The following is a 23,065-nucleotide window of genomic DNA, read 5'->3' as shown; positions in this document are numbered from 1 at the left end:
CAGAGCCTGCATCCCGGCCACCTCCTCTATCAGCCTGTCGCTCTCAGGATTCAGGACTCCTGTTTCCACGCCCTGGTCACTTCAGGGCCAGGTAACACATGCCTAGGGACAGTCCCTGTGGCCCAGAGCCCCCTGAGATGGTTTAAACTAGCTAATTCTCAACCTGTTTACTTTGGTTTGCCCGTTTCTTCCTGGAAAAGGTTCTGGTCCCGGTCTGCTTACCCCCGAACTCTTGATCAGTTTCCACACTTTCCTATGAAGCACACACTCCCGATCCTCGCCCCCCACCCGCGCCGCTGCCATGGAGTGTGTGGCCCCGTCTCCTGGAATATGTGAGTATAACCACTATCTTTTCAATGGCAGGCGTCTCCTGACCTGTTGGCCTTGTCAACAAATAATAATACAGCCTACATTTTGAAATCCTTCCCCTCTTCCAGAATCCTCAGTAAGACTTAGATCTAAGTGTATAAATATGAATGCAGATTTGGCCAAATAGTATTGAATACATTGAATTAGATGAAAACATTCATTAAAATTTTGGGAAGTGGGAACTTGGTATATACTAGGGCATTCATTTTTTAACGTATGAGAGTGAACATATATATTAGTCGAGGGCTACATCATATCTGACAATAGAACTCTGACCCATAGCTCTGCAGCAATTGGCCCAGAATAATCTTTTTCATTAAAACTTTGGGAAGTGGGGACCTGATATATACTAGGGCATTCATTTTTTAACGTGTGAGAGTGAGCATATATATAGACAAGGGCTAGACCATATTTGACAATAAAACTCTGACCCATAGCTCTGCAGCAATTAGCCCAGAATAATCAGGACTTGGTCATTGACTGCTGGCTTCTTTAATTTTTGCGCCTGCCTCCAACTTGGAGCCAGCCAGAGAAAGATAGATACATTTGTCATACCAATCATCTAGGGCGCCCCGCTTCTAGTTAGAAGACCCTCACCCTCCCTATGCTGGCAGCCCCAGGGAGGGCGTACCTTAAATTAAGCCTTCTCTTTTTTCTTACACCCCTGTCTGTCTTCAAGTCTCTGCCAAATGCAGGGCTTAGTGGAAGACTCCCTGGTATAGCAAGCTCTGAATAAATAACATCTGTATTATTTGTTTAATCTTCGTTTTAGTTTTTTTTTCTTGATTTTAATAATCAACTATTATATCTCAACACTCAACACAATATGTTTATCTACTGTCATAGGAGTCTGTAGAGAAACAGAACCAATATATTTTACAAACACGATTTATTATAAGGAATAATAATGGTGTGGTTTCAGACTGGTTTCAGAAGGCTTGAGATGCAGGAGGAATCAGTGCTTCAATCAGTTTGAGTCTGAAGGCAAGAAAAAACCAAAGTCCAAGGCAAGGAGTGTGTACGTATGCGTGCGTGTGTGTGTGTGTGTGTGTGTGTGTGTGTGTGTGCTCAGCTGTGTCTCACACTTTTGACCCCATAGACTATAGCCTGCTAGATTCCTCTGTCTGTGGGATTTCCCAGGCACGAATACTAGAGTGGGTTGCCATTTCCTCCTCCAGGGGATCTTCCCCACCCAGGGATTGAACTCCCATCTCCTGCAGCTTCTGCATTGGCAGATGGATTCTTTTAGTGCTGGCACCACTTGGGAAGCCCAGTCAAGCAGGGTGAGTTCTTTCTTACTCAGGAGAGGGTGAGGCTTTTTGTTTTATTCAGGCCTTCAAGTGATGGGATGAGAGCTGGAGGGCAGTCTATCCAAAAAACCCTCACAGAAATACCCAGAATGTTTGACCAGATATCTGGACACCCCATGGCCCAGTCAAGTTGACACAGAAAATTGACTATTGTATCCCCCAAATTAGTTCCTTTTGCCAAGTTTTCGATTTGGGGCTGATTCTACCCCCAACTCCTTTCCTTTTTTACCATCTTGCAAGCTGTTTCTGTAACCTGCTATATTTTCTCCAGCTGTAATCCTAATTAGTTATAATTTTTTTTTCTGATCTTTACCCTTATAGACCTTTTCTTTCCTGTCCATTCTCAGGAATTTCCAAACAACTATCCCAGGTGCTTGATCATGACCACCTAGCTAGGCTGTATCTTTAGGTTTTTTGCTTTCTATTTAAAAAAAAATTAGAAGTTTTGTTTATCTGTTTATTGTGGCTGTACTGGATCTTTGTGGCTTTTCTCTATTTGCAGCACGTGGGGGCTGCTCTCCTGTTGCAGAGCCCTGGCTTAGGGCTTGTGAGCTCAGTAGACGTGGCTCATAGGCTGAGTTGCTCTGCGGCGCGTGGCATCTTCCTGGACTAGGGGTCGAACCTGTGTCTCCTGCATTGTCAGGCATATTCTTAACCTCTGGACCACCAGGGAAGTCCTCTTTAGATTTTTTTAAATACCTAATCTGTAGTTTATGTTTTTTTGTCAGATAACACTTCATCACATGTGTCCCTCCTCCTTCGAGGGGCAGTAGTCCCCTAACATAGTGATGTTTCAACTCTGCGTGTTCGAATTACCTAGCATGCTACAAACTAGCCAACCAACCAACGAAACAAAAACACTTATGCCTAGACCCAGACCAGACAGTCTCTAGAGGGTGAGGTGAAGATAGCTCTAATTTTGAGAAGCATCTTCAGGTAATTTTACATGTAGCTCAAGTTGAGAACCCCTGTCAGATCAAGCAAAACTTCCTTCAGTCCGATAGTCAAGGCTGTCAGCCAACCTACAAATGAGAAACGGCTGTCAGCATCTCCCAAACTTCTGAAAGAATGTCAAGGATCCCTTGTTCAGTTCTGTCTACTATTGACTCTATCTCTGAATCACTGACTCTGAAGGGCAGGGACCTGGAACTGTGTCATATTGAGAACATGCAGCAGTTGTTTAAGTCAGGGATGGTGGGAATGGCCGCAGAATATCTCATAGCATCTCAGATTTTCACGTGCAGGTAATCTCCTGGGATCTTGTTGGTGTGCAGATTCTATCTGAGAAGATGGGGAAAGGGGCTCTGAAATCCTCATGATCCAATGGAGATCTAGGTGTTATTGATTTTGCCAGGCCATGGGCCACACTTGAGTAGCCCTGGCTGTTCATTGAAATCACTTAGGAAGCTTCACAAACTACTGATGTTCAGGTCCCACCCTTGAGAAACTGATTTTAATTGGTCTGGGTGCAGCTTGGGCAGGAGTTTAAAAATCTTAAGGGAAGTGAGTGAGTGAAAGTCGCTCAGTCGTGTCCAACTCTTTGTGACCCCATGGACTATATAGTCCAGCTCCAGGCCAGAATACTGGAGTGGGGAGCCTTTCCCTTTTCCAGGGGATCTTTCCAACCCAGGGATTGAACCCAGGTATCCCACACTGCAGGCAGATTCTTTACCAGCTGAGCCACAGGGAAGCCCAAGAATACTGGAGTGGGTAGCCTATCCCTTCTCCAGAAGATCTTCCTGACCCAGGAATCGAACCAGGGTCTCCTGCATTGCAGGCAGATTCTTTAGCAACTGAGCCATAAGGGAAGCCCTGTCTTAAGGGAAATCAACCCTGAATACTTGTTGGAAGGACTGATGCTAAAACTGAAACTCCAGTATTTTGGTCATCTGATATGAACAGCTGGCTCATTGGAAAAGTCCCCGATGCTGGGAAAGATCGAGGGCAGAAAAAGAGGGTGTCAGAGGATGAGATGGTTGGATGGCATCACTGATATAATGGAGATGAACTTGGGCAAACTTCAGGAGATGGTGAGGAATAGGGAGGCCTGGCCTGCCGGGGTCCGTGGGCTTGCAAAGAGTCAGACATGACTGGGCGACTGAACAGGGGCCTCACAGACAGTGATGAGATCTTCCTAGTCACTTTCATTTTTCACTTTTTTTCAGTCACTGTATATATGTACCTCTTCTTCTTCAGTATCTTAAACACTGTCAGAAAGTTAACCGAAAGCTTGGAAATAAGCAAAAGACATCACGGTGTGTTTAAGCCCAGGTCTGGTGTTGATTTTCTATTGACTGTTCTATTTTGCAACTCTTTATGGACATAGGTTAACCTGTCAATTTTTTTCCCGGTAGAGATGCAAATAATATCTGTCTGTTGGAAGGGGTAACCTCAGAGGTTATGGGTTATTGCCCTGTAAGGCATTAGTCAATTTTGTATGTAAGCTAGCAAACTTGTCTTAACATCAATTTATTAAATTAGCTATGTACCTCACTTAGTCACTCATTAATTAATGAGTTGAATAAAATCTTTGACATATATGATTCTGAGTGAAAGTCATGACTTTACCATTCGAAAACTGTGTTTTAAAATGCTGAGAAGCTTAAAGAGGAGTTTAATCAATGCATAGCAAAATTAATTGGATTGAAAAAGTCAATAGGGAAGTCTCATATCTGAAGAAACTCTTGTTTCTTACAAGCATAACATTGAAAAACCAATATACCAAATAACACGTGAGAGACTCTAAGTAGTCATAGTTTTCAAATAGGAACAAGCCATGGTGATTTGGATGCTCTTGGTCAGGGGCTTCTTCCTTGGTGGCTCAGTGGTAAATAATCCATCTGCAATGCAGGAGACCTGAAGACGTGAGTTCGATCCCTGGGTTGGGAAGATCCCCTGGGGAGGGAAATGGTAACCCACTCTACTCTAGTATTCTTGCCTGGGAAATCCCACAGACAGAGGAGCCTGGTGGGCTACAGTCCATGGGGTGGCAAAAGAGTCAGACATGACTGAGCGACTAAGCAACAACAGTTATGGATTAAGAGGATAATCACTCAGCAAACAGCTTTCGGTTGTTCCTTCCACCATGCGTTTAATCAGTGAAAAAACAGAGGTCCAGAATGATAGGAGGATAGTGGGAGGGGTCCCATCCATAAAGTCAGACAATCAGTTCTAATCTTGGCTCCGCCCCTAGTAGCTGTTCTCTGTAAATCAGTTCAGTTCAGTTCAGTTCAATTCAGTCGTGTCCGACTCTTTGCAAATAGAAGTAAGCAAATCCAGATAAAAAATATCTAGCACATAATGTGAGCTTCATAAATGTAAGGACTCTTCCTCATGAGCATTTCAGAAGATGAGAGAGGTGGACAACAGCAGCCTGGATTGGAAACCTGAGTTATGGGGCAAGAGTTAAAATGACTTAATACTGTTTATATAGGGCCATAAAAGCACCATCTGCTGGCTCTCGCCAGTTAAGCTATTGCAAAGCTGACATCCACTAATGCTGTCCTGATGGGGGAGGGATGACCGAGGTTTTGCTCTATCATTATTCCAAGAGCTGCCATCTCGAGACAAATCTCCAGTTTACCCATCACATAACCTGGTTGTTCAACATTTAAAGATTTATTTTGGCCTTTAAATATTTATACTCTCCTTCCAACCTTTTATTGCTCTAGTTACTGCTGAAGGAAAAACAAGACTCCGGAGGTTACTGTGTGGTATATCAGTGGTTGCATACTTTGCCATTAGATTGGGGGACATTCGACGTTCTGTTAGCGTCAGATGAGTGGAGTAATATTAAATCCTTACTTTTGCATGACCAGGCCAGATGTGCCTGGGATGAGAGGGTCATTTCTTTTCCCTTTTATACTCAGGGTTCAGTGAAGAAAATACCATTTTCTCTGCAATACATGTTGCTGAGCCAAAAGGGAACAGTGGCTGATCCTAGACTGTGGGGTGCCTGTAGGGTGCAGCTGAAGGGTGTCCCCATGGTGGAAGGAAGCTCGAAGATCGCTCTTGTGGCTGCTCTCAGCACCTGTGTTTGGATCTTTAATGCCATCATTAGGTATAATGATGGGCTGACTCCACATCCCTGGGACATTTGGTCTCATTTGAATGATTAAAGAGAATCAAATGTACGTCCTAGACACCTGCCAACTTGCAATAATAATCGTCTGCATTTCCATAATGTCTAAGGATTTCAAAACTCCTTGTCTTTGAAAATCTATTTGTGATAGGGAAGAAGAGATAATCATTTTTATTCTACAGAGTCTTAGAGCCATGGTAGGTTCTGAATCTTTGGTTGTTTGGGTAACCATTGTCTATCCCAGACTTTGCTGCGTATTGCAATCACCTGGAAATCTTTAATAACCGTGGATGCTTGAATCCCATGTCCAGGTATCCTCATGGAACTGTTATCAGGATTTTTAAAAGTTTCTAAGGTGATTGGAATGCACACAAAAGCTCGAGGACCACATAGGTAGCGACATTTGGTCTGGAACATTTCTGTGAAGTATTAACAGAAGGAAGCATTTCAGATCACAGAGCTGTTAGAATTATTCTTCCCCACTGGGTTCTCCATCCTTGTTGGTATTTTCACCTGTGACCAAGGGTTAAAAAGGAGGAGAGGCACTTAAAATACAGACAATGCCAGAGTCATTGGGATGACCTGGGCCTTATGCTCCAACCACTATTAGGTTAGCTCAGATCACTGTCTTTTTGCAGGAATTATATTTTGGTGGAGTATTCAGAAAGAAAGTGATTAAATCAACATATAACCATGGTTTTAGAGGAAACAACAACAAATTCATCTCTTAGGAGTCTGTACATCACTTGGAATTTGTAGAAAATATTTGGGAAATAGTTTTTTAGTCCATAACTCAGGTTTATAAAGGAGGGAAGAAAATTTTTAATCACAGTGGGGAAGGAATTCTACAAATCATGACTGGGTACAGCAGGGGCTTGTGGTGGTGTGGCTAGGAAGTGTTTATCATTACATTTACTTGAACCCTGATTTTTCACAGAGATGCTCAGGCAGTCCTGAGGGTTGGAAAAACCAAGGGGTGGCCAGAGTATCTTTGGTCCCTGCATTGCTGCTGGTGACTCAGCTGTGACTTCTGGTTTGGGACCAACTCCGCTTGAAGATGTATGGGTCTGAAGCTGACATTTGCAGGGCGGTTGGGTGGAAGCAGCTGTTGCCTGGAGGGGAGTAAGACTAGCTTCTCAGAGGTTGGGCTGCCTCTCCATCTGTCTGGATGAAAAGAGGAGGAAGCAGAAGTACAAGAAAGATGGAGAAGCTATGAAAAATGGGCCCTGCACAGAGACCACCGGAAGGAGGGAAGACAGCACAACTTTAATGCCTTCATGAGAGAGTTCATGCTCTTAACATCGTTTTCGTATTAATGATTAAAAGTCATGCCTACTGCCACCCTGAATGAAGAGAAAATGAAGTGATGAGAAGATGCATTCGGAAGGCTGGTCTGGATTCCTTCCTGCTGACAGGTTCCACAGGCCCCTGGAAGACCCCAGATTCTCATGTTTGTCTGACTGCATCCTTTGCACACAGTTACTTTCCTTCTATTGTCCTTTTGGTGCCTCTAAGTGTTAGGAAATTTTTCAGTTTGTTTGTGCAGACACAAGGACATCTATGGGCATTTGAGCAATTTTTGGTGGCTCTTAGGTGACTGGGAGGATGTATTAGTTTCTTAGGCTTCCCAGGTGGCTCAGTGGTAAAGAACCTGACTCCAGTGCAGGAGATAGGGGTTTGATCCCTGGTTGGGAAGATCCCCTGGAGTAGGAAATGACAACCCACTCCAGTATTCTTGCCTAAGAAATCCCATGGACAGAGGAGCCTGGTGGGCTACAGTGTATGGGGTCCCAGAGAGTCAGACGCAAATGAGCATGGATGCCACGCCATGAGTTACTGTTAGGATTAGATTATTATTATTATATTGTGGTTGTTAATTCACTGAGTTGTGTTCAGCTCTTTGGACACCATGGACTGGAGCACACCAGGCTCCTCAATCCTCCATTATCTCCCACAGTTTGCTCAAATTCATGTCCTTTGAGTCGGTGACACTATTTAACCATCTCATCCTCTGCCACTCCCTTCTCCTTTTGTCTTCAGTCTTTCCCATCATCAAGGTCTTTTACCATGAGTCAACCCTTCACATCAGGTGGCCAAAGTATTGGAGCTTCAGCTTCAGCATCAGTCCTTCCAGTGAATATTCAGGGTTGATTTCCTTTAGGATTGACTGGATTGATCTTGCAGTCCAAGGAACTGTCAAGAGTCTTCTCCAGCATCACACTTTGAAAGCAATAATTCTTCAGCACTCAGCCTTCTTTATGGTCCAGCTCTCACATCTATATGTGACTATTGAAAAATCCATAGCTTTGACTACGTGGAACTTTGTCAGCAAAGTGATGTCTTTGCTTCTTAATACACTGTCTACGATTGTCATAGCTTTCCTTCCAGGGAGCAAGCATCTTTTCAATTCATGGCTGAAATCACCATCCACAGTGATTTTGGAGCTCACAAAAATAAAATATGTCACTATTCCCACCTTTTCCCCTTCTGTTTTCCATGAAGTAATGGAACCTGATGTCATGATCTTAGTTTTTTGAATGTTGAGTTTCAAGTCAGCTTAACTAGTCAATCTAATCACACCAGGACCACAGCCTTGTCTAACTCAGTGAAACCAAAACATGCCTGCAGGGCAACCCAAGACAGGCAGGTCATGGTGGAGAGGTCAGACAGAATGTGGTCCACTGGAGAAGGGAATGGCAAACCACTTCAATATTCTTGCCTTGAGAACCCCATGAACAGTATGAAAAGGCAAAATGATAGGATACTGAAAGAGGAACTCCCCAGGTCAGTAGGTGCCCAATATGCTACTGGAGATCAGTGGAGAAATAACTCCAGAAAGAATAAAGGGATGGAGCCAAAGCAAAAACAATACCCAGTTTTGGATGTGATGGTGATAGAAGCAAGATCTGATGCTGTAAAGAGCAATATTGCATAGGAACCTGGAATGTCAGGTCCATGAATCAAGGCAAATTGGAAGTGGTGAAACAAGAGATGGCATGGGTGAACGTCGACATTCTAGGAATCAGCAAACTAAAACGAACTGGAATGGGTGAATTTAACTCAGATGACCATCATATCTACCACTGCGGGCAGGAATCCCTCAGAAGAAATGGAGTAGCCATCATGCTCAACAAAAGAGTCTGAAATGCAGTACTTGGATGCAGTCTCAAAAATGACAGAATAATCTCTGTTTGTCTCCAAGGCAAATCATTCAATATCACAGTTATCCAGTCTATGCCCCAACCAGTAATGCTGAAGAAGCTGAAGTTGAACGGTTCTATGAAGACCTACAAGACCTTTTAGAACTAACACCCGAAAAAGATGTCCTTTTCATAATAGGGGACTGGAATGTGAAAGTAGGAAGTCAAGAAACACCTGGAGTAACAGAAAAATTTGGCCTTGGAATGTGGAATGAAGCAGGGCAAAGACTAATAGAGTTTTGCCAAGAAAATGCACTGGTCATAGCAAATACCCTCTTCCAACAACACAAGAGAAGACTCTACACATGGACATCACCAGATAGTCAACACCATAATCAGATTGATTATATTTTGCAGCCAAAGATGGAGAAGCTCTATACAGTCAACAAAAAAAAGACCAGGAGCTGACTGTGGCTCAGATCATGAACTCCCTATTACCAAATTCAGACTCAAATTGAAGAAAGTAGGGAAAACCACTAGCCCATTCAGGTATGACCTAAATCAAATCCCTTATGATTATACAGTGGAAGTGAGAAATAGATTTAAGGGCCTAGATCTGATAGATAGAGTGCCTGATGAACTATGGAATGAGGTTTGTGACATTGTACAGGAGACAGGGATCAAGACCATCCCCATGGAAAAGAAATGCAAAAAAGCAATATGGCTGTCCAGGGAGGCCTTACAAATAGCTGTGAAAAGAAGAGAAGCGAAAAAGCAAAGGAGAAAAGGAAAGATATAAGCATCTGAATGCAGAGTTCCAAAGAATAGCTAGAAGAGATAAGAAAGACTTCTTCAGCGATCAATGCAAAGAAATCAAGGAAAACAACAGAATGGGAAAGACTAGAGATCTCTTCAAGAAAATTAGAGATACCAAGGAAACATTTCATGCAAAGATGGGCTCAATAAAGGACAGAAATGGTCTGGACCTAACAGAAGCAGAAGATATTAAGAAGAGGTGGCAAGAATACACAGAAGAACTGTACAAAAAAGATTTTCACGACCCAGATAATCATGATGATGTGATCACTAATCTAGAGCCAGACATCTTGGAATGTGAAGTCACGTGGGCCTTAGAAAACATCACTATGAACAAAGCTAGTGGAGGTGATGGCATTCCAGTGGAGCTGTTTCAAATCCTGAAAGATGATGCTGTGAAAGTGCTGCACTCAATATGCCAGCAAATTTGGAAAACCCAGCAGTGGCCACAGGACTGGAAAAGGTCAGTTTTCATTCCAATTCCAAAGAAAGGCAATGCCAAAGAATGCTCAAATTGCCGCATAATTGCACTCATCTCACATGCTAGTAAAGTAATGCTCAAAATTCTCCAAGCCAGGCTTCAGCAATACGTGAACCGTGAACTCCCTGATGTTCAAGCTGGTTTTAGAAAAGGCAGAGGAACCAGAGATCAAATTGCCAACATCCACTAGATCATGGAAAAAGCAAGAGAGTTCCAGAAAAACATCTATTTCTGCTTTATTGAGTATGCCAAAGCCTTTGACTGTGTGGATCACAATAAACTGTGGAAAATTCTGAAAGAGATGGGAATACCAGAGCACCTGACCTGCCTCTTGAGAAACCTATATGCAGGTCAAAGAGCAACAGTTAGAACTGGACATGGAACAACAGACTGGTTCCAAATAGGAACAGGAGTACGTCAAGGCTGTATATTGTCACCCTGCTTATTTAACTTATATGCAGAGTACATCATGAGAAACGCTGGGCTGGAAGAAACACAAGCTGGAATCAAGATTGCCAGAAGAAATATCAATAGCCTCAGATACGCAGATGACACCACCCTTATGGCAGAAAGTGAAGAGGAACTCAAAAGCCTCTTGATGGAAGTGAAAGAGGAAAGCGAAAAAGTTGGCTTAAAGCTCAACATTCAGAAAACTAAGTTCTTGGCATCTGGTCCATCACTTCATGGGAAATAGATGGGGAAACAGTGGAAACAGTGTCAGACTTTATTTTTTTGGGCTCTAAAATCACTGCAGATGGTGACTGCAGCCATGAAATTAAAAGACGCTTACTCCTTGGAAGAAAAGTTATGACCAACCTAGATAGTATATTCAAAAGCAGAGACATTACTTTGCCGACTAAGGTCCGTCTAGTCAAGGCTATGGTTTTTCTTGTGGTCGTGTATGGATGTGAGAGTTGGACTGTGAAGAAGGCTGAGCGCCGATGAATTGATGCTTTTGAACTGTGGTATTGTAGAAGACTCTTGAGAGTCCCTTGGACTGCAAGGAGATCCAACCAGTCAATTCTAAAGGAGATCAGCTCTGGGATTTCTTTGGAAGGAATGATGCTAAAGCTGAAACTCCAATACTTTGGCCACCTCATGCAAAGAGTTGACTCATTGGAAAAGACTCTGATGCTGGGAGGGATTGGGGGCAGGAGGAGAAGGGGACGACCGAGGATGAGATGGCTGGATGGCATCACAGACTCGATGGACGTGAGTCTGAGTGAACTCTGGGAGATGGTGATGGACAGGGAGGCCTGGCGTGTTGCAATTCATGGGGTCGCAAAGAGTCGGACACGACTGAGCGACTGAACTGAATTGAACTGAACTTTCACCTTCATTAAGAAGCTCTTTAGTTCCTCTTTACTTTCTGCCATTAGAGTGGTATCATCTGAATATGTGAGGTTGTTGATATTTCTTTTGTCAATCTTGATTCCTGTTTTTGATTTATCCAGCCCAGCCCTTTGCATGATGTACTCTGCATATAGGTTAAGTAAGCAGAGTGACAATACACAGACTTGACATACTCCTTTCCCAATTTGGAACCAGTCAGTTGTTCCATGTTTGGGTCTAATTGTTTCTTCTTGACCTGCACACAGGTTTCTCAGGAGACAGGCAAGGTGGTCTGGTATTCCCATCTCTTTAAGAATTTTACAATTTTTTTGTGATCCACATAGTGAAAGGATTTAGCATAGTCAATGAAACAGAAGTAGATATTATTCTGGAATTCCCTTGTTTTCTGTATGACCAAGGCAATTTGTTATGGTTCCTCTGCCTCTTTGAAACCCAGCTTGTACATCTGGAAGTTCTTGGTTCACATACTGCTGAAACCTAATTTGAAGGATTTTGAGCATAACCTTACTAGCATGTGAAATGAGCACAGTTGTATGATACTTTGAACGTTGTTGACATTATTATAACTAAATGTTTGTTCTCTTTCTCTGCCTCTTCTTCACTGTTTATTTGATCTTTTTGCTGTGTACTGCTGTTATTTATCTTTTGCATAAAATGATAATAGTACTAATAATAGCTGACATTTTCTGAGTACTTTATATGTGTTTAAAGCAAAAGAGTTTGACACTGAATTTCATTTAATTTCACAATTCCATTTACTTATTTGTAAATAGGGATAAACAATATAGATACTATATAACACAGCTAAATGTATTTTAAAAAGATAATTTAGTGATACAATTTAGATGATACAAACAGACTTTATATAGCATTTCACATAGTGGACAGTCTTCTTTTGGAGAACTGAAAAATGGAGTGGAAGGCAGGGATCTTTTACAAGGTGAGGAACAAGGGAGATAAGAAAAGGAAATATCTGATTGGCTGGGGCCACAGAGTTAACCTTGTCTGGGGCAAGAAGGCCTAGAGTTGGGTTGGTTTTGGGGGATTGGCTGATTGGTTTTTGGGGATTAGCTGACTGGACCTAGTGAGTTTCTGGTCGGGTGGAAAATCTCTGAGGTTTACTTTGCTGATGTGACACCTTGGTCAGGAGTGGCTCCATCTTGGGCCTGGAAATTTATTTCAGCAATATAAATGGTATGTATTTATGTATGTAAGTTGCACACACATGCATATAAATTATACATAAAATTTATCCTTCCATACATGTGAGGAAATTGTAACTCAGAGATAGGAAGAGATTTGCCTAAGAGCACGTAGGTCTTTTGACTCTGGAAACTGCACTATTATCCATTACACGTGTGTGTGTGTGCACCAAGATGCCTCAGTTGTGTCTGACTCTTTGTGACCCCATGGACTGTAGCCTTTCAGGCTCCTCTGGCCATGGGACTCGCCAGGCAAGAATACTGGAGTGGGTTGCCATGCCCTCCTCCAGGGGAATCTTCCCGACCCAGGGATCAAACCTGTTATCTCCTGTAGCTCCTACATTGCAGGCAGATTCTATACCGCTGAGCCATTGGGGAAGGCTTTTATCTACTATACTTTTCTCCTGATTTAGGAACAGTGTGAGAACGGGACCTTCCTTCAGGTGAGGCCAATGATCTACACGTAGTTCTAACCCTAACCCTAACCCTAACCCTAACCCTAACCTTTCAGGAGGTTCTTGTAAACACTGAGGGACAGTCTTGCCTTCTAAAGGCCCAAATAGAGATTTCTAGGAGTCCTCCAGGGTGCTCTGCGGGCCTTTGTTTGTATTCACACATATAGTCCCATGTCTTCATTTTAATGAGTGAGTTATCAGTAGTGATAGCTAATTAGAAAAACCCAAGCAGGTGACATTCCATTAACGTTCCCTGAGAAACAGCTGCACTTGCTTCATTATTTCTGATGTATTTTTAGGTTATGGAAATAAAGGCCAACAGAATCTATAGGTCCATAAAGTTGGTGAACTATTAAGAAAAGGATAAGAGTAGAGACAGGAGGCACCATCTTTTGGTGGATAAGGTTAATTGGTTTCTCATCTTGATGTAAAATTTCATGGCTTAGATATTAATCTCTAAAATGGCATATCATGTTTTTATGGTCTTAAATAATAAAAATACCCACACTGCTCCTGGAACACGGTAGGTGCTCAGCAAAGAGGCCTGTATCTCCAAATGGATTAAAAGGAAATGATGAGTAATGTTTTACATATCTCTGGAAATAATACATGTATATAGTCAACCAAAATGCTGGTGGACAGAAGCAGAGTACACATAATAGTAGGTAAACCTAATTTATTACAAATCGATAACATAGCCACTCTGAAGGCTTTGGGCAAAAAATAACCTAGGTAACTCTGGAAAAAAGCATTTTGACAGGAAGCTGTAAGCTTAGAGAGGAAAGGACTGTATACAAGTGTTGTACTTCCGTAACTAATGGCTTTATGTTTATACTAAGATTAAGTGAGTATATTGTTAGTGACGAGAGCTTTTCACTGTTGGAGAATAAGATTGCTACTAAGAAAAATGGGAACGTTAGAATCATCCTTGTGGTGTTGGAATTGGAAGGATCAGTATGAACATCTTTAGAAGGCCAAGGAATAATGATGCTCTGGTAGCAGTGAGCATGCTTAGGGCTTAGATCTTGGTTTCCAAATCTCAGTTTTGCTAAAAGGAATCAAGACTCCTTGGAGCAGAAATGACTGATTTTAAGGCTGGAGAAAGGAAACATAAGATGAGCCTGGGGCATCTTCTAGTATCAGAAAGCAAAGAAGTAATAAAAAATTAATTAGAAGGATGAAGTGATGTCAAAAGGCAACAGGAGCCCACCTAATAGAGCTCCCAGTGGCAAAAGCTGACAATTTGAGCAACATAAGTGACAGTAATATTGGATTATGACTCAAGGAATAAAATAAATATTCAGGTGTCCATCCTGATATAAATAATTGGATAAGTAAACGAGGAGAAGAGACCGTTCTTTTTGTCAGAAGAATTCTAATTAATATATGCTGGAAGGAATGAGGGAGATACCAGGTCACTACTGGGAAAACTGCAGTAGTAATTGTTACAAGGAAGGTCCATGCTAAAGTTGGTGGGCAAGCATTGAAGAGAAACAGTATAATAGCATAGTCTCAAAATATCTCTCCCAAGGCATTTTTCAACTACAAAAGAAGAAACTTTATAGGAGAGAAAGTCAACAGCCATTGCCTTAACCATGTAATTAAAGCTATCATCATAATTCCTGAGACATTCATAGCTCAGTTGGTAAAGAACCCACCTGCAATGCAGGAGACCCTGGTTTGATCCCTGGGTTGGGAAGATCCCCTGGAGAAGGGAAAGGCTACCCATTCCAGTATTCTGGCCTGGAGAATTCCATGGACTACAGTCCATAGGATCACAAAAAGTCAGATCACTTAGTCCTCTAACATTTCATTCCTACCTTTCTTGTGGTTTATTGTGACATGTGTAAGTGTGTGTGTGTGTGTGTGTGTGTGTGTGTTAGACTTAATCCTCTTTTACACTGTACATTCCTTGAGGTGCTATTTGGTGTTTGTGCCTGCCACTTAGTAAATGCCAAACTGTAAGCAGCACAGCAGGGAGGCCATGTTTGGATTGTTTAGCATGATTTCTCCAGAGCCTCCTCTTGTATCAGGCCCATAATAGGTATACAGTTAATATGGAATTGAATAAATATGAAAGGAAATCAGTTGCGAATGTTCATTAAAAGGACTGATGCTGAAGCTGAAGCTCCAACACTTTGGTCACTTGATGTGAAAAACTGTCTCATTGGAGAAGATCCTGATGCTGGGAAAGATTGAAGGTGGGAGGAGAAGGGGACGACAGAGGGTTAGATGGTTGGATGGCATCACCAACTCGATGGACATGAGTTTGAGCAGGCTATGGGAGTTGGACAGGGAAGCCTGGTGTGCTGCAGTCCATGGAGTCGCAAAGAGTGGGACATGACTGAGCAACTGAACTGAAGGCAATGGATAAAGGTATTAAAAAAAAATGTTTATGCGGCTGTGCCAGGTGTTAGTTGTGGCACATGCGATCTTCCAGTTGTTGCATGCGAGCCCTTAGTTGTGGTATGTGGGTCTAGTTCCCTGACCAGGGGTTGAACTCCAGGCCCCTGCATTGGGAGCGTATACCCTGGATCACTAGCGAAGTCCTGGTAAAAGGATTTTGAATATTGTGTAATTTCAGCCTTCATTTTGTTCTTTCTATGCCTCTGTGATTTGTGATTATTTAAATTTGCTCTTAATTTTTAGACCAGATCCTTGCCCTGTCTCTCTGAAGGACTGTATTCAAATACTTTGTGATGGACTCCTACTCCCTTGTCAGTTTTAATCCCCACCACCTTATTGTACACCTCACATCCTAATTCATTGGATTATTTCCAGATTCCCAAATAAACTCCGTCCTCTTATTTCCATGAGCTTTTGCCCAGGCTGTTCCTTTAGCCTGGAATGTCATCCTTCCTGTTCTCAACCATCACCTTCTAGTCGCCTTCACAGGCAGCTTAAAGGACATTCTGTGAATTTCTGATCCCCTCTCCTCTTCTCTCCTGTTCTACAGCAAGTTGCTAGTAGTTCTGTTCAGCCTCTATTTCATTCTTCCTTAATAGCCTAACTCAACTTGTTATATCCCAAGTTATTTACTTGTTATATCATTTCCAGATTAGAGGTTCTCAAACCTCCATGGGCAAAAGAATTACCTGGGTAGTTTGCTAAAAATGCAGATTCCTGGAGCAGGGTCCCCCGTGTGCATCACCATCCCAGTTAGGGTTCCAAGCGCAGTTCAAAGCAGTTGTTACAAATGAAGATCCTCTGGTCAGAGACTCGCCTGCCTGACAAAGCCTGGCACTCACAGGCCTGCAATCAAAGAAAGGGATGAATATGAATGGCCAGAAGTCAAGTCACAAAATGATGCCTCAGGCCTTTGCCAAATGCAAAGAGATTTCTCACCATTCGAGGAGAGGAGTGAAGTCCTCTGCAGAGAAGCTGGAGACAGGCCCCAACCCAAGCACACTGCAGCCTCGTGTCTTCAGCAGAAAACTGCTCTGCAGCTCCTGTCCTTGTCTACTTGAAGAACAAGAGGACGTGTTCGGGCCACACGGCTAACGGGAAGGCTAATATAGGCAGCAGTAATTGATGATTTGCTAGATCAGAGACCTTTAAGTCTGGCAATAGAGATGACCCTTGCTTATTGATTATCATCCAATAGCTCTAAATTATCTCCAGACAGAGCAGGGCTGGTAAGGAAAGGCGCTTTAAGGAAACTCAATACGTCATCCTCGGCAAGTTCAAGACTTGGAGCTCGGCAGGCACATTCCTTTCAGGTGCATTTATAAGAGGGAGAGAAGAAATGAAATAGGCTTCTAATTATTTAAATTGGACCTACACTCTCTGTTGAGCAGCATTAGCTAGCATTCTTCCTGCGTGTGAACTGACGGGTAGGCCCGGAGAAGGAGATTAAACATGGCAGCATTAGGTGTGGAAATAATTGGGGGTAGTAATTGGGAGAAATGCGTGCCCCTTGATGCTGACTGCTGTCTCATTTTCTCTTTCAAAGCCCAAATTCACATTAACCTGTTGATGGCCTCATCCAAACTGGGTAGAATTTATAAACAATAAAAATAATGACAAAAGTGACTTGCATTTAGATAATCAGATAATAAGCCACCGCCTCAATTCTAGAGTGGCTTTACCAAGTCAGTACCCTATTCCTCATCCCATACAAAAATCCCTCCATTATTAGCTTTTTTTTTTAATGTAAATTTATTTATGTTTTTTTTAATTTCATTTTTTAAGTTGAATTCAGGCTTAGATCTGGTGTCTGGTTTTCCAGTCTGATAGTATGTATATGTTTATAATTTGGTTTAGGCTGTTAGGTGTACTTCCTGTTCAGTAGGTATTCAGTAAAGCGTAGTTTAATCTGATTATTTCCCTAAATAAAATTCTGAAGAAGGTGGCATTTGCCTTTGTGGCTCCCAACTTACTTTTGTTTTAAAAAACTATGCATAGAGTTCTTTTAACCTCATTTTCAAGGCCCGAGTGCCAGTCACTCAGTCATGTCTTTGACTCCTTGTGACCCCATGGACTGGGGCTCGCCAGGCTCTTCTGTCCCTGGAATTCTCCAGGCAAGAATACCGGAGTGGGTTGCCAGTTCCTTCTCCATTCAAGACCCAGCATTCTTCATTTTTGAAATTCCTTTCAGGAAGGGAACCGATAATGTGTACTCTTAAAATATTTTAAATTATACTTATATTGAATGTGGATGGAAACCTCTGCCTTACATTACAGAAATGTCAAGCAGTACAATTTAGGAGGAGGCATTATTTTGGAGTCTGGGATGATCTTTCCAGTTAAAAGTCCATGCAAGGCAGAACAGGCTGTCTCATTGCGGGCATGGTAGCTTTGCCCATTTGGAGAAGACATAAAAGGGGTGTGTCGGCCAGATACTAGGGACAATGCTATGTTATGTTGGTCTAGGACTTTCCACTTTCAAGTTGAGTTTGCTCTCATCTCATTAGGGTTCTCCATCAGTCCCAGGAAGAAGCCAGGGCAAATGCTTTCAGCTTTGTTTGGGTTCAGGAGGAAATGAGGCTCAGAGAGTTGTCATAGACCCAAAGGCCAACTATGGAACTGGGACTGTGTGTGTGTGTGTGTGCGCGCGCGCGCACACACACGCATGCACTCACGCTGATTTGCTCAGTTGTGTCCGACTCTTTGTGACCCATGGACTGTAGCCCACCAGGGTTCTCTGTCCATGGAATTTTCCAGGCAAGAATACTGGAATAGGTTGCCATTTCCTACTCCAAGGGATCTTCCTGACCCGGGGATCGAACCTTCGTCTTTTGTGTCTCTGCACTGGAACTGGGGAAAGGATCTTTCTACTCAGGGTCCACGCTGCCGTCTTCCTCCCACCTCTCTCCTTCCCTGTCTGCAGGGCACATGTGCTATGTACCAGGCACTGTGCAAGCACCAGGATTTCCCTGAGTTTCCTGGGAAGCTTGTACATTAAGCCAGTTTCCTGATTGAAAGGGGCCTACAGTAAAGTAAAAAGAGACAAGCATAAAATCAATTAAGGGCACCAACATGTGAGAGAGGCTGTGACAGAATCAGTGACAGGGAGTCATGTGAGAAGACGGGGAGGGTTGGTCAGTGGCCTATGGAAGTGAGAGAAGGGGAACTCTGATGGGTTCAGAAAAGCTTCACGAAGCCTCTTGACGATTCCAGCAAAGTCCGCCATAAGCGTCGGCCTCAGACCTACATGAAAGTCTCCTTTCTCGAAGTGTATTTCCAAGAGAAAAATCTGTGTAGCAAGAGGTTTTGCTGCCAAATGATTTTGTGAAATATAGCATGTTCTGGTATCGGAAATTCACAATTCTTATTAAGATATTGAGGACATAGAAACCCTTCCAAAAGAAACCTGTTTAAATGTGTGTTTTCCAGCCAAAGTGTGGAATTACAGAGCTTAACGCCTTTTTTTTTTTTTTTTTTGAGAACAATTAAAATTTTTGGAAAGCAGTGACTTAGGCAGGCAGAGCTTTTCTGCAGGCAGCTGTGATTTGGCTGTGTGATGTGCCGAGCCCGTCAGAAGTAGAGACGGGCCCTCTTGGACAGCAATATCCCCCAACTGAGGTCAATTAGATCACCGAGAATGCTGCTGCCTGGATGGAACACTGAGCCACACGAGAACAGGCCTTCACGATCCAGGAAGGAGACAGAAGGGAGGAAGCAAGCTGGAGGGGCAGCCTGAATTTTGCTGATTTTTCTGTCATTCAGCTGGCCCACGGTTCACTCAGAGGCTGTCCTGAGATGCAACTGCATTCCTGGAGGCGTGACCGAGAGGTCGCTCAGGGGGATGGTGTGGGGGCCCCCAGTGAGGGAAGAGGTGATCTGCTTGGGGGCTGAACACTGCCTTCAGTTAGAGCTCCCCGCTACCCCTTTTTCCATGTTGCTTGATTAGACTGCAACCTGGCTGCCGTTCCCTCGTCTTCTAGGAGAGTACAGAATCTATACATTCATTTCAGCTTCTGTCTGTCTCTCCCTCTCCTCTCATCAACTCAGTCAGACTCTTGTTTTCAGAGACCCTATCCCTTCCCACCATGTAAAGTGGACTGCAGCCTCTCATCACGCTCTGATGCTCTGATGCTCTGTTATTTCCTTCCCCGATCCTCTCATGAGATAGGTTAGTTCCACCAGGAAGGAACCTTGCTTATAAAACTCTGAGTCTAGAACGGCAGTCAGCACAGAAGGTGAAGTCGCTCAGTCGTGTCCGACTCTTTGCGACCCCATGGACTGTAGCCTACCAGGCTCCTCCGTCCATGGGATTCTCCAGGCAAGAGTACTGGAGTGGGTTGCCATTTCCTTCTCCAGGGGATCTTCCCGACCCAGGGATCGAACCCAGGTCTCCCGCATTGGAGGCAGACGCTTTAACCTCTGAGCCACCAGGGAGAAGGAGGGCCTCATTCTACATCGAATAAAAGCTTGCATGTTGGCTGTTTGGAGAAATGAATACTTGGGTGTCTCATTTTCGTTTGGTAAACGAGCTGATAAGCAGAAGGAGCAGACGTGAAGAAAGAGCCACCTTGGAGCGTGCTAAACGATTTTGTTACAGACTTTTCCTAAAGTTCCACATGCGGGGCTCACAGTACTCCCCAACAGTGGGTATTGTTATATCATCATTGCCATTTTGCAGATGAAGAGACAGAACGTCAGAGAGGTTTCCCTTTGCCCTCGGTCACCTGAACACCAAGTGCAGAGCTGCGTGTGTGTCTGAGGTGATGTCTGAGTTTCTATCTGTCTGATGTCTCAGAGAGGGTGCTGAACGCAGCATCAGGAAGTTAACTGGTGTTAGGTTCTAGTTATTTAACATTTGACTCTAGTGGAAAGCATTGATTCCTACTAATTTCTTGATTCTGTTTACACAGGCTACATTAAGATTCCCCCTAAATTTGGAAATATCAGACCACGTGGAGGGATGTTCTGAGGGCTGATGATGACACGATGCAACTTCATTTAATACCATCCCTCTTCTGCACTGGATCTATCTGGGTAAAATGTATGAATCTTAAATTTAAGATAGATCCATACCCTTTTGACGGAGAAAGCAATGGCAACCCACTCCAGTACTCTTGCCTGGAAAATCCCATGGGTGGAGGAGCCTGGTAGGCTGCAGTTCATGGGGTCGCTAGGAGTCAGACATGACTGAGCGACTTCACTTTCATTTTTCACTTTCATGCATTGGAGAAGGAAATGGCAACCCACTCCAGTGTTCTTGTCTGGAGAATCCCAGGGACGGGGCAGCCTGGTGGGCTGCCGTCTATGGAGTTGCACGGAGTCAGACATGACTGAAGCGGCTTAGCAGCAGCAGCAGCATACCCCTTTGAGATACTTATCATCGCTAGATGGCACTGTTGTATTAACTTTATTTTCTAGTCCCGCTTAGACACCTCAAGGAGTATGACCTTTGATACTAAAGCTATTGGACTATCCAGTTTCCAAGTGTGAGTACAAGTGCAGGGTGGAGACAAGCTTATAGAATGTGTATGTTTCATTAGTAGGGATCCTAAATCCTAGTTTAGATTTTAGACTATAACAAAACTAGTTTCATGACCATCGAGTAACAGCTGAGTGCCCTGACAGACTGAAAAATAATGCCTTGTTGGATAGTATGAGACAAAATGATGGTCTCACTGCGTTGTGGGAGGTCTGTGGTGTCACCAATGGGGACAATATCTGACAGAGACAGAGAAGTATAAACAGGCCTGAGTACACAGTAGGTGCTCTAAAACACCTAGGTAATGGAATCATCGTTTTTCTTGTTTATTCTTTATTAGGGTATAGTTGCTTTACAATATCAAGTTAGTTTCTGCAGTACAATGAAGCGAATCAGCTGTATGTATACATGTCTCTCCTCCCTTTTTCACCTCCCTCCCTCCCTTCCCCGCTGCCCGCTGCTACCTCTCTAGGTCACCACACAGCACCAAGCTGAGCTACCTGTGTTATATGGAAGGCTCCCCCTAGCTATCATTGCACTGTTTATGACAGCAAAGACACGGAGGCAGCCTAAATGTCCATTGACAAATGAATGGACAAAGAAGATGGGGCACATATTCCCAGTGGAACATTACCCAGCCATTGAAAGGAATGAAATTGGGGCATTTGCAGTGATATGGGTAGACCTAGAGGACTGTCAGAGTGAAATAAGTCAGAAAGAGAAAAATACACTAATGCATACAGGGACTCTCTGTAGCTCAGATGGTAAAGAATCTGCCTGCAATGCAGGAGGCTCTCCGGGTTCAGTTCCTGGATCTGGAAGATCCTCTTGGAGAAGGGAATGGCAGCCCACTCCAGCATTCTTGCCTGGAGAGTCCCATGGACTCTTTCCCATGGGGTCCCAAAGAGTTGGACATGACTGAGTGACTCATACTCCTAATGCCTATGTGTGGAGTCATCATTTTTAAGCTAACTGAATGCATCTCTTCCCTCGAACGCCAGATATCCTTATGATTTCCCGATTTCTCCCAGTGGTACCATAGTGTTCCCAGGCCCCTGAAAAATGTCATTCTTGACTATTTACTTTTCCTTGTCCGTTTTCCATACCCTGAAAGGTTTCTTCTATGAAATCTCTCTCCCTGCCATTGCTTGCTTTCCATTCCCACCGCGATTGAGGTCTTCATCCTGTACTTTCACTTTGTAATCGTCTCTCACGTGAGTTCTGAGTCCCCTTTCTCTACTGCCCTTGAAGTCTTTGGCCAGAATGATCCTCCTAACATCAGTCCCGTGCTGATGGGTCAGTGGTGACTCCCCGGTGAACATGACCTCTTGGCCTGTCATCTCGGCCTCCCCACCTCCAGTCACCCAGATCTGCGTTGCATTGCAGTTTCCTTTTGAGACCCATCTTCAGTTCTCCTAACTAAATGAGAAGTGAATGGAGAGGATGTAACTCGCTATCTTGCACACAGTAGGTGCCTAGTAATAGGTAACTGCTGCTGTATCTATATGTCTTCCCAGGTGGCGCCAGTGGTAGAGAACCTCTGGCCAGTGCAGGAGACAGAGAGACACACACTTGATCCCTGGGTTGGGAAGATCCCCTGGAGGAGAGCATGGCAGCCCACTCCAGTGTTCTTGCCTGGAGAATCCTGTGGACAGAGGAGCCTGGCGGGCTATACAGTCCAGGGGGGTGGCAAAGAGTTGGACACGACTGAAGTGACTCAGTACGTACGCACGCTGTATCCATTATGCTGTTTAGTTCTTTTCTCTACTAGAGTGTGAAAACAGTCATTTGTAGCGTTTCCTACCAGGCTTGGAACTTGGTGTGTGGCTTCCGTGATTGTATTTGATCATCATGACCTGTCCACCCTGGGCACCTGGCAAGGAGGCTCCATGGCTTGCTCTCCCTGGGTTGTCCCCCTCCCCATGGATTGAGAGTCCTCAGGCTGAGCATGCCTGCTCATTCTGAGCCTGCCC

This window comes from Capra hircus, chromosome 10, assembly GCF_001704415.2.
Source record: "Capra hircus breed San Clemente chromosome 10, ASM170441v1, whole genome shotgun sequence".
Classification (NCBI taxonomy): domain Eukaryota; kingdom Metazoa; phylum Chordata; class Mammalia; order Artiodactyla; family Bovidae; genus Capra; species Capra hircus.
This window is presented reverse-complemented; position numbering follows the sequence as displayed.